This window comes from Podarcis cretensis (genome assembly GCF_951804945.1).
Source record: "Podarcis cretensis genome assembly, chromosome: 1".
Lineage (NCBI taxonomy): Eukaryota > Metazoa > Chordata > Lepidosauria > Squamata > Lacertidae > Podarcis > Podarcis cretensis.
The window spans coordinates 26,658,847-26,671,804 of record NC_137170.1 but is presented as its reverse complement, the minus strand read 5'-3'; the positions used below and the strand labels follow the sequence as shown (position 1 = coordinate 26,671,804).

General features: G+C 41.8%; 1 protein-coding gene and 1 long non-coding RNA gene across 6 annotated transcripts in view; one reads left to right on the top strand and one right to left on the bottom strand.

Moving 5' to 3' along the window:
• Nucleotides 1–12,958, bottom strand: part of LOC307223255 — a 732,363-nt gene that overhangs the window by 214,999 nt on the left and 504,406 nt on the right. The gene's annotated exons all lie outside the window — the stretch shown is intronic.
• FLRT2 (fibronectin leucine rich transmembrane protein 2) overlaps nucleotides 1–12,958 on the top strand; it is a 92,812-nt gene that overhangs the window by 14,709 nt on the left and 65,145 nt on the right. For 2 of the 5 annotated variants that reach the window (XM_079988772.1, XM_079988774.1), the window contains exon 2: nucleotides 9,659–9,728. The exons of the other annotated variants lie outside the window; for them this stretch is intronic. The gene's annotated coding sequence lies outside the window, so the exon portion shown is untranslated. The remainder of the gene's footprint in view (nucleotides 1–9,658; nucleotides 9,729–12,958) is intronic. 5 annotated transcript variants of the gene reach the window in all.

The following is a 12,958-nucleotide window of genomic DNA, read 5'->3' as shown; positions in this document are numbered from 1 at the left end:
TTGGCACTTGGTGCATTTTTGCCAACTAAGTCCTACCCAAAAAGAAGCAGACCCACTGAAATTAATGAGCCTAAGTTAGTCATATCCATTAGTTTCCATAAGTCTACTCTTAAGTTTGGATACAACCCAGTATATACAATTATGTGTAATTGTACAGCATGCGATATGAATCTATTTCAAGACATTGAATTAAAAAAAAGAGGCTGGCAACCTAAAGCTCATTTTGTTTTGCATAATGGCATCTGGGAAGTGTAGGCTGCTGGCTCTTTTCTTCTAGCCAAGACAGTAAAATACATTTAATTGGAATGCAGTTTAATAATGGAATGATACTCACCAAGGTTGGATTCTTCTTTTCCAAAGGCAGGGCCTTCTTCTTACCAGGCTTTCAGGGATCTGTCTCTGAAATTTAGATGAGAGTTAACCCAAACAGAAACGAGATATTTGCAGAGTAAATATATCCAAAAGACTGGATATACATGCTTCAGTGAAGGTAACTCCTTTTCCCCAAGTCCCAAGTTATCTGAAATGCAAGCTATTTTGACTTGATGTATATGATGCATGTGAAGAAAACCCATGATGATCTGAGTCAAATTCCCTTGATGCTCCTGAGAACGAGGAGGAAACTGAGAACATTTAACAACTGGGAGATGTGGTAGATGGTCCACAATTTTATCAAACAATAATATTTAAAAATTATGTGGAAAGAGATGACATACTTTGATGTCTCATTTCCTTTTAAAGTTAGAAGCAGAGAAAGTTGGTGGCTCTTCTTTTTAAAAAGCTGTTTCAATTGTTTTTTCACTACTTCCCATATATTTTCCAGAATAATCAGAGGTCTGTGGAGTGGCCTTTCCTGCCTAGAACAAAAGGAATACAGTCATGTAAAAACAAAAAGCAACAACAAAAATGCTTCCAATTTTCTGCAATAACATCTCTCTGTTTGGCAGGCTCTTGGGAAGTGAAGCAGCAAACTCCAGAACTGGAAGTGCAAGGTTTTTTTGTAGTCTTAGCCTGAGCAGCTGAAATCTGAGCATTTCTGGGCATTACAAGGAAAGAGTAAGAACACTGCAAGGGGGAGAGAGAGAGAGATGTGCACCCTCTTTTCACACTTCTGGTGTAAATATCTATGACGGTGACTGGCGCATCTTTTTGGCAGTGAGATGCACTGAGATGCACAGGCAAGATGTGCGAGTCACTTCCACATTCTCTTTGCGAGTTTCTTTGTAACACATGAACTTAGCTACTCTCTTTTAGGAATATAATGCAAAGACTTTGGCCTGAGGGTGGTAGTGGAATTGTGAGGGGGTTCCTGGGACAGCTCTGCTTTCCAGAACATGTTTCCACTCTGTAGGAGGCATGACAATCTCTCTCTCTCTCTCTCTCTCTCTCTCTCTCTCACACACACACACACACACACCCCACTGAATTGCAAATTGTGTGTCCCTGCACAAAGGCAGAGATGTTAACATCACAAGAAAGCTATCAAATCACAAGACTCCACTGTTTGCAATAAGGGTGTGACGAATACATGGATCCTTGACAAATTGACTACATGGAACTGGCCTTTGTAGCACTTTTTTTTCCACTCCCTTGAAAAGTAATGCCTGATGATCAGTATCCACCCTATGATAAACATTGGACATATCCCCTTATCTTGGTCTTTTAATGCCTCCCAATTTATAAGCTCTTATCAGCCTGAATGCCTTTCCTGGGATGTAATCCACGTTGGAGTTAATGTCTGATTTCTATTAAATGATTAGGGTGATGATGAATGAAAAAAGCATATAAAGCAATGCTGTTTGGCCATCTGAAATGATTTTTCTTGATCACACACTTGCAAGGAGCCAAGCAAATATATTAATGCTCCAATTTAGTAGTGGAATTTAGTAGTGCTCCAATTTAGTAGTGCCTCCCAATGAAAGCTGAAAAGGGTATCTTGAAACAGATTGTTTTCTAGTGCAGATAACAGGATAGATATGCACAGTGAATTGCTAAATTGTTTGCATCAGATCAGCCTGTGCCCACTGCTACCTCTTGCAGTGTCTGTTGCCAGAGTGCTCAGTGCAAGTCTGCCCTCTTCTTTTCAATTCACTCCTTTCACTTTCTTAAGGCTGATGTGCAGGTCACCAGTAAACTGTTAAGACATCTCTTTGCTCACAATAGTCTGTTTTTATTTGAGAAATTACTTTCGCCATTTGATGAAATTAATTTCAGTAACTTCCCCTTGCAGAAGTCGCGTATAACACAATCACAGTCTTTGCTCAGGGTGAAAAGTGTCTGCTATTACTGCTTGGAAAATAGCTAAGCAATAAAAGGACACAGAGGACATCTCTCTTCTTAAAAATAACACCCTAGATGCCTTGGAGCAGGCTTGCAATGATAGATCCCCCACACCATTTGCAGATACTTTTCTTAGTTAGCATTTGCAGTGAAGCCTCAGACAACACTGTTGATTTTAATTGCCACATCCCTGCAACCCTCTAACCAAAATAATTCTGTGTATACAATAGCATCTCTAGAGAAGGAATATATAAATGTCAAAAGCTAAGCTCTACACTCTGCACAGAGGACCTTTATAAATCCAGAATAAATGAGGTGTTTAGAATTGCTGCCAGCAGCCCTGGCAAGGGGGATGGGAAGAGGAAAAAAAAGAGAGAGAAAAGTCTGTTGATCTGCCCAGATTCTGTTTTTCTTGCAGAAATTTCTTATCAGCAGATGCACACGCATCCTACATGATGCAATTGTGGATCTACCGATAAGGGAATAGTTTGACTAAATGTAGATGGATTGGACCAGTTATTTGGCCGAGTGTTACGATGTGAAACAGCTGAGTCCAGAGCGTCTGTGCATTTTCGGCAGCCAGCCGAAGGATAAGTAAGGAGTTGTCTTGCTGGAATTGTTTGGCATGGATTCTTTGCCCTTCATTTGTCCAGCGTTGTAAGTGTATAAATCAGTTTGTATGGGCCATGATGACTCCAAGATTCACAGCCACTCATCTCTCTGTGACATTGATGGAATCTTTATTGGATCAAATGCATTGGAATTCTAATTATGACTTTCTGCTCTTTAGTGTTCCCCTCCAGCCATCAATATCTCGTAAACAATCATATTTTACAAGCTTCAGGAAGATAGTTTAGGCAGATGTGTGCTGACTAGGACAAGGCGCTAACCAAATCACAGCAGAGGGATCATATTCCTCACTTTCAGTGATTGAAGTGAAATCAGAAGGAATTGAAAATGGTACAGTCATCGTCCTCTTTAACAGGGAGGGGGAGATGGAAAGAAAATAAGTAGCCCTTTGGAAACACTGCTGAATTGTCACAAAGTTACATGAACATTGAAATATATCATCATTCAATACACAGCAATTTTAAAAAATGATAACGTGATGTACTTTGCCATTTCATAGGGTATATGCTTAGTATCAAAGATGGCTAACCTGTGGCCTTCCATATGTTGTTGGACTAAAACTCCTATCAAGCTCAGCCAATGGTCAAGGGTTATTGCTGAATCTAGTCTTTGTTCAGGATGGAAGATAGCAGATCCTAATTTATGGTTCTTCTCTAAGGACCTTGCTACCAACTACCATTCAGGAAACTACCAATGTGTAGCTGTAGGAGAATTCACCTTTCCAACACAGGTAGCTTGACCAAGCAAAAAAAACTTTATATCTAGAGTAAAGAAGCATGAAACATGTTTTTCCTGCTCTGGAGGGTAGAACTCAAGCTGTCACATGGAAGATGGAACAAGCTTGTTTTTTCCTGCTCTAGGGCTCAAAGCAATGGTTTCAAAGTTACAAGAAAAGAGATTCCAACTAAACATAGGGAAGAACTTTCTGACACTAAGAGCTGCTCAACAATGGAACCATCTCCCTTGGGAAGTTGTGGACTCTCCTTCCTCAGAGGTTTTGAAGCAGAGGTTGGATGGCCAATTGACATGGATGCTTTAGCTGAGATTCCTGCATTGCAGGGGGCTGGACTAGATTACCCTTGATTCTATGAAGCTCTTGGGCCCACTTGCTCAGATGAGGTGATAGGGGAGGCTCAGTTGTCAGAAACAGAAGGAAGTTAGGTTTATAAATCACTGGATTTATAACACTTGGTAACTACCCAGGTATAACAGTCTAGGAAAATAGGCACTCTGTTATTTTGACTGACCTGCAGGCTAGAGAAGTCTATAATTTCTATTATTCCTTCCAAGCAAAGAACTCAGCATAAATTTATGCAACATTATGGAAGTTGTTGTTCAACAATTTCTGGAGGTCTGTGAGTTAGCCATCCCTGATGTAGAGCCATCACAAGGTTACTTACTGCTAAAAAAACCCTTCATTCAGAAGCCCATGTACATCTGTCATCATGGTGGCCTGGTGTATTTCAGCATAGTTGGCTATTATGAAGTAAAGCACAGGAGCATTAGAAACTGCCTTATACTGAGAGCATCAGACCATCTAGCTCACTATGGTCTACACTGACTAGAACTGGCTCTCTAGGGTTTTGGAACTCCCTTGCCCTAACTGGAGATACCAGGGATTGATACTAGGATACTAGGAACTTTGCATGCAAAGTATCTGCTCTACCACTGAGGTATATCTGTGGCCAAAGGCCAAATAAATCTAGAGCATCCTGAGAGGTGAAGGTAGGAAGACTCAACTCCTGGTAGTCGCCACTGGTCCTTCCAGAGAGGGAACTAGTTAATGAGGCTCTGGCCAAGAATATGTAACAACAACAACAACTTATTATTTATACCCTGCCCATCTGGCTGGGTTTCCCCAGTCACTCTGTGTGGCTCCCAACAGAATACTAAAAATGATAAAATATCAAACTTTAAAAGTTTCCCTAAACAGGGTTGCCTTCAGATGTTTTCTAAAAGTCAGATAGTTGTTTATTTCATTGACATCCAATGGAAGGGTGTTCCACAGGGTGGGTGCCACTGCCAAGAAGGCCCTCTGCCTGGTTCCCTGTAGCTTGATTTCTCGCAGTGAGGGAACTGCCAGAAGGCCCTCGGAGATGAACGCTAGGGGTGGAGATGCTCCTTCAGGTATACATCTAACTTCTTTTGTCCTATCAGACTGATGCACAATTCTGAAGGCATAGGGATTTATTTATTTTTTAGCCAGGGTGTTAATAAAAGGACCTGATTTATAAAGCTTACCGTAAGAATGTAAGAAAAGCCTGCTGGATCAGGCCAGTGCTCTAGTCCAGCTGTGGAGACAGAGCACAGCCATTGTGGCTAGTAGTCATTCATAGCCTCTTTTCCACGAATTTGTCCACTGCTCTTTTAAAGAAGGTGAAAAGTGTGAGACCTTTTGTCTGAATCTAAACTGAAAATAAACATGGAGAGATCTTTTTCTTTTCATATATATATATATATATATATATATATATATATATTCCCACACCAGTGTTGGATAGTGGGAAATAGTTTCACTCATAAACAAGTGCACCAAGGGTTCAGGACAATGATTAAGACAAATGAGCCAGATACTTGGGTGGGCCACTGGAATATGCAGCCAAAGAATTTTTGAAACATTCACTTCCAAAGCATTTTTCCTGTTAGCCCATAAAAAGAATTATGTTCATGTGTAGATGTCATAAATTTACACATTTTTGTTGTCCCACAACATCTTACTCTGGCAACCCAAAATATTCTAGGTCCCAATATACAGACAACAGAAATGTTAAGAGCTGAAGTCAATCAGACTATGGCAGGCTACTTTGATATCAAAATTCATACCAGTTAAGCAAGCCTGCCTAAATATGGGGTGCATGTTCTGTACCTATTAGCCACAGGTACATACAGTAAGAAAATATATCCTGTAGCTATTAAAGAGATGCAGTTCCTACATCTTCACGCAGACCATTACCGAGTCGAAGTAGCCAATCTGGTACTCTCCAGATGTTCATAGAATCATGGAACTGTAGGGTTAGAAGGGACCCTGTGGGTCATCTGGTCCAACCCCCTACAGTACAAAAACCAGTAACTATGTTGTTGGACACCATCTCCAATCTGTCCAAGCCAGCATAGCCCATGGCCAGGGATGAATGGGGATTGTAGTCCAGCAACATGTGGGATGGACTATCGCTTGGTCTGGGTGGTTTTGCTCTAAGAATCTGAGAATATGTTTTGTACAAGTTTCTGAGTATCCAGGATGGGCGTCTGCAGCCCTTGTGGTTTTTTCATAGCGTTGCGTCTTTTACGTGACATAATGGAGATTTCCATCAAGACAGGAAGAGATTTTGCAAGGGGGACTCATAATGGAAATAACTAGTAATGTGTAATGATTGCTTTCACTTTGTAAGTGATTTTTTTAAAAGGAAGTTAATCATCCTGGTGATGGTGCTGTTAAACACTTCTCTAGAATTCTCTAGTATTCATGAGCATATCTGTACTGTCATGGTAGATCTAACCTTTTGGCTGGTCTTATGGCATTCTCATTCTGTATGATCCACTTGATTCCTTGGTATGGGGGGATATTCAGTATATTGTATTCTTACATGGCATGCAAGGAAATGATGGTCTTGAGGTTGAAAGGGAATGAATCAGAAATGTCTGCAACAATCAATTTTATCCATTGCATTACACAACTTTTTCAGTCCTTTTTTTTTTGTAGAACATAGATTTCATGGGGAATAATAGAAAATGTTCTTCTGCAATTGCTGTGAATCACTCAAGGCGGTATTGTAGTTCTCCCCTCATTCCATCGATCCCTACAAGAATCTTGTAGGTTAGACTAGGCTTTCTCAACCTTGTAGTTCAAGAACATCTGGGGATCCAACTCCCATCATCCCTAACCACTGGCCATGCTGGCCAGGTATGATGGGAGTTGTTGTCTAACAACATCTAGGAACCCAAGGTTGAGAAAGGTTGGATTAGACAAAAATAGCAATGGTCAAAAGCCATCCAGTAAGCTTTGTTGCTGAGTGGAGATTTAAATCGGTGCTTATCCAGTCATAGTCCAACATGCTAAGCATTAAACAACACTACACTATTTTTGTGGCAGTGGGAGGAGAAGCATTATTTTGCTGTACTGCTTGTGTTCTACATGATTTTACAAATATTTTTTGGTTATTGAAACTCACTGTGAGAGAAATGAATTCATCTGAAATATTTGCATATCCACTTATGGAATTAATCTGCAGTCTGTATCTTGGAAACAGGGGTGTGTTGTGTAGTTTCACAGGAAACAGCTGTATCTGCGATGCTGTAATTCAATGAGAAAGGGTGAGAAAGTGACAGTTTTCAAAAATCTTTACTTGAAAGTTGTTGTAAGTGACTACCTCAGTGTCCGTTTCCAGTCTGATATGTGGAGACTATTATATAGGCTTGGGGGAGCAATTAGATTCAGTTCAAATTCAAAGGCAAATCTTAATAATTTGCAATTTCTGAATCACTGTGCAAACCGAATCACACTCACCCTTTGAAATGTACACCTCTCTGAATTTTGCAGTGCATGTCTCCAACCAAGTAGCACATATAAAATGCATTACAAAATGCATATACTAGTGAAAATAATTCACCTAAAGGATTGCATTAGGAACATATAAATATTAGGGAAAACATGCTTTGTAAAAACTGCCTACTAAGTGTGTGTGTTAGAAGACATTTGCACTAAAACGCCGGTGAATCTTCACGAGGACTTTTTGAAAAATAAAAAAATCACAAACTGGTGTGGAAATGTAGAGCAGAATTTAAAATTGGGTTAAAAAACGAGAAAGTGGGAGAAACCAAAATTGACAGATTTTCCCATAGAAATTGATGGATTTGCCCATCCCTACTTCTTCCCTGGCTTAGGAGAATGTTTTGCAGACTAGTTGTAACTGCCTTTTGCCCCTCTTAACCTGCAACATGGGGAAACTTAACACTGCAGGATGATTTTCTTAAGCCACTCTAGAGATGTAGCTCTCCTTCCTGCATCACGGACATAATATACATATTTGATATTGTCATATAAAGAGCTTTTTTCTCTGCACACAAAAATAGGAACTGCTCTCATCACCTGCCATCCCCAAACACAATAAGACCTGTGTTTGAACTTGTGCTAACTCCTGTTTCTGCCTCTACTTTTTTTCCCTTGGTGGCAGGGAGGTGGGGAAGGGGCATGATGACACCCTGCTCCAGAAGCACAGCTATACTCACGTCTTGCCTTTCCCCACCGCCTCTTACGAGCAGCTGCCACTTTCACTTCTCTGATTGGAATGCAACATGATGTCAAAGGGAACTAGGAAGTCCTGTCTCAGACAAAAGAATTGTAAGACTAGAACTTGTTTATGTCTGTGGTTGTGCCATGATGAGTAATGCATTTTCCCCAACCTCAACACTCCGAACATATTTGGATTTTTTTTAAAAAAATCAGTGCATGCAGATATGGATATATTTATCCATTTATTTCCACACACAGCACAAAAAGGAGAGGGGCGAAAATGCTCAAGGTCACCTCTGTTGCTTGGCAATGCTCTGTCATGCAACAACTTCCTTTGTATTTGTTTTTAATCTTCTTTCTTCACCCTTAGGAGCTAATGCCACTCTAGCAGAAAGAGAGAGATTTCTTAGAGTGCTTCTTGGTGAAATAATTGTACATAAATCAAGGTGCCATTTTCCCTTCATCTGGGGAAAGGGTGGCTGGGAGAAGCGCACAAAAACCCAGCCATTTCAGGCAACCTTTTCCATTTTAGAGATCAAAAGCAGGTATCACAACAATGGCGGACATTCAAATTCTCAAATTTCAGTGGAGCCCTTATGCTGAATTTAAGCACCCCCTTGCTTCTGGCACTGCACACTTTTGTGCTCCCCCACTCACCGCAGTGTGGCGCCCAGTGTGGCCAAACAGGTCACACTACCCTAAATCCGCTTCTGCTCACAAATGTGAAGGAACTCCTGAAGAAATGAAACAACACAGAGAACAGTTTTCTGGAGTAGCTCTCCAAATTCCATATATGGTGTTGTTTATTTTGCATATGATTTGGCTCAGTTTCCAGGTAAGGATTGACAAGTTCCCCATGTTAGAGAGCCATGTCAGCTTTTGAAGTCAATGACAGGGAGAAGGCAGAGATGATTCGTAATCCACATACCACATTTGATGCACTAAAAGGGGGGCTTTTTCTGGACACTTGCAGTTGCTGGCTGTTCCCTCAGGAGACAGTATGGCCTTATACTGGGGAGGCCAGGGCTTAAATCGTTGCTCATCCATGGATGGCCTTGAGGCCTTGTTATGAGCATTAGGGGAACATACCTGCCACCTTGATCTTCCTCATGGAAGGACAGGATTTCTTTATTCTTTTTTGTTTAAAGGGTGCTTGTGGTGAGCAAAACAGAGGAGGAGGAGGAGGAGGAGGAGGAGGAGGAGGAGAAGAAGAAGAAGAAGAAGAAGAAGAAGAAGAAGACAGGGGTGTTGCTTGTTCTCATCAAAGATCTAGCAAAGGAGTCTCTGTCAAATCTCACAAGCTGAGATGGGAATTCTTGGCAGCCAGAGGCCCATGTTCTAACAAGACTTGCTTGCATGGGTACACTTTGCTACTGAAACGCTTAGCTGAGAGCATCTGCTTTGCTGGAGCCGCATGACGACATGTTCAAATATTTGCTTGTGGTTGCCAGCCCATGCTTTTCTAAGCAATCCCACAAAAGATGAAAAGATTTTGTTTTGTTTTCATTTTGTCATTAGGGAATCAGATCTAGACTCTGCGGCAGCATCACACACCCAAGATAATGCAGTGCCTCTGTGGCAGACCCAGGTAATGATGGATTCAAATCTCCTCGATTCCACTTGCGTGCTCTAACCTGAAGACTGTCTGTCATTACAAATTACATTTAATTGTGCAGGTGTGGGAGCATTAAATATCCTGCTGTTTTTACGATGGCCTTGTTCGCTGATACTAGTTACTAATCCAGATTTGTTTGAGTTAGTCCATCCAAGTTTATAGGCCAGACAAAGAGCGGTATGGAGTGAAGAACGAGTTTGCTTCTATCCTGTGTGAAGGATGATACTTAAAGCTCTCCAGTGTGTCTTGACCTTTGTCCAGACCTTTGTATGGGGTGGAAGCTGTAGTGGGAGATTGAAGCATGCAGTGGTTTTCTTAAAGTGTTTTCTTTAAGCCTTATACTGAGTCATACAAATTCACCATCTAGCTCAGTATTGTCTAAACTGACTAGCAGCTGCTCTCTAGAGTTTACAGGCAGTATTTCCCCCCCAAGCCCTAACTGGAGATCCTGGGCATTGAACTTGAGACCTTCTGCATGCAAAGCAGATGCTCTACCACTTCCCTTTCCTTCCCTTCCAACCTAATCTCCAGCGTAGAATTGTCATTCTGTTTGCGTGTTGAGTCCCACAGTGCCACCCCCCAATAATTCACACTTCACACTTCAATTTTTGTTTAAGGTTTTTGGCATAAATTTTGGCCACAACTTTATTCAAATACAAAAAATGTGAGTGGTTGCTTAGGCATTGGTTATGACTATCTGTCCTTGCCCCCCAAGGACAGAGCTGGCACTTCCGGACACCAACAGAAGCCAGCGTGGGAAACAAGTATTGGGTGAGAAATGAAGCTGGGAAATAGACCCACACTTCTCACCCTCATGTTCCTGTGGGGCTTGCACGGCCCAAGTCCGGCTCCACGGACAAGGACGAAAAGAATGGCCAGCCCCTGGATTCCTTTAACGGAATTCCCTTTCCGCATCATTTGGAGGGATAGGCACTTACCCCTCCAAGCACCAATTTAACCAATGCCTAACCGCCAACCTTACAAGTTGTGACAATTTGCTACGCAGTAGGCAAAAACCAAATGGCACCAGCCAATCAGCCAAATGGCAAAATTCCTACCAGGCCCCCGCCCCGCTCAAAGGCGGACGACCCCATGACAGGCATAGCAAGGTCAAGTGAACCAAAAAACCACCCTATAAAAGGGAGGGGGGCAGGTGATCCGGTGCAAAACGGCCAAGAGGACGTCCCATCATCTGGCCCCTATATTTAAAGCCTCTGACCCCTCCTCCGAATTGGCAACAATCAAAAATCCCCAGCAACCCAATTAACCCCTTAAAGGCTTGGGTTCCACCAAATCTGCCTAGTCATGACACAGTGGCCTGTTCCCCCAACCGCAACACGTGCTCTCTGTTAGGGAGAACACGCTTTGCCAGTTGTTTTCAAAATAGATTGATTATGCTTGCAATGGTGCCCACCTGTTGGTCACTGTTGCCTGTAGCAAGGGGAAGAAGTGTATGAAGACAAGACAAACATGTTTGAAAGGAGAAAAGGCTTAAAATGTCCCCACTTTTGAGATTTAACACTTTCCCCTAGAGACCACCCTGAGAAAGAGGCTGAAGCCCTGAGATTCCGGGTCCTGGCAGCCTGGCATGACCCTGGCAGCAGTAAACTGTTCCTGTCCACAAAGCTGTCACTCAGAGCATCACTCATATTGCCACTCTGTCCACAGATTGTTCAAGACACTTTGGTTACTGAGGCATATATGATGCCCCTCAGATGCTACAGTTCATGATTATCTGTTGCCCTTTTATGGTCACCCCAAACCTGCTGGTGGAGCAGATTTTCCCCAATGGTAAGCCTGGCTCTGTAGTTGTATTGTTCTTTACTTAGCTGTCCTTTTTAACTTTATTTTATTCAGTTTTGTTCATTTGCTGTTGAAATCATTTTTACTCTTCTGCATTTGTACCTAAAATGGCTTTGAGGCGGTTTACAACATATTTTAAACTATGTGTTAAAAAACCCTGTAAAATGGCAATACAGCTCAAGCAACCATATGCTGCAGGCAGAGGTATAAATCAATCAATCACCCAATGCCTAGGGGAAGAAAATGGTCTTTTGAAGCCTAAAAGGTAATAAACCAAGTTCCAATAGAATGTCTTTGGGCAGGAAATCCAATACCTGAGGACTATTGCAGAGAGAGTTTTAGCCTAGCCCTAGTCAACACCTGCTTAACTTCCAAATATTTGGTCACCTGGAGCATACTCTCCAACATTTCTCCGGTGTAAATAGGGACATCCCATTCGATAATGATAATTTTACTATTTATATCCCACACATCTTACCGGGTTGCCCCATCCACTCTTGGCAGCTTCCAACATATATAAAAACATAATAAAACATTAAACATTAAAAAAACTTCCCTATACAGGTTATGCCTTCAGATGGATCAGATAACTCCATACCCTCCAACATTTCTCCAATGAAAATAGGGACATCCTAAGCAAAGGTGGCACATTCTGGGATCAAATCAGAAACTGGGACGGCTTCTCTAAATCAGGGACATCACTGGAAAATAGGGACACCTGGAGGGTCTGCTAAAGCAGGGCATTTGAAGATGAGCTTAGCAACCAGGCTCAAATAGATTCTTCAGTTATATTGGTCTCAAGTCATTCAGGCTTTATGGGTCAAAACCAGCAATTTGAACTGTGCCTGGAACAAATTATGCCTGTGAAGAACTTTGATGATGGGTAAGTCCCAGTTAACAGCCTGGATACAATATACTGAATTCATCAAAGTTTCCAGACAGTCTTCCAGGGCAGCCTCATATCCAACACATTGCAGTAGTCCAACCAGCATTTTGCCAGAGCACAGATACACATGGCAAGGCAATGTCACTTGCTATGTGCTTTTCATAGCATTCTTTTGTGTTGTGTGTTCACTATCCGAAGGCACATGATGCAGCTGCTTTGCTGGAGCTGAGTAAAACCTGAGTGTTGCCAGGGCGTGGATTGTAGAGTTCCTGGATATGCTCCCTTGAACTGCATAGATATAAGCGAAATAAATAAATGTGCTATCAGTAGCTGAATTATTCAACAAAGAGGGGTGTCTATTTAACTCAAGTTTCTCTTGTGATCCTCCCCTCAACCTCAAGAAACTTGGCAACCAAGGTACATTCTGTGACCTTTTCCAGCTGCTCCTCAAATGCACTTGATCATCATGGACATGTAATAAGGCTCTGAAAAAATTACCAGGCTAACCTTCATC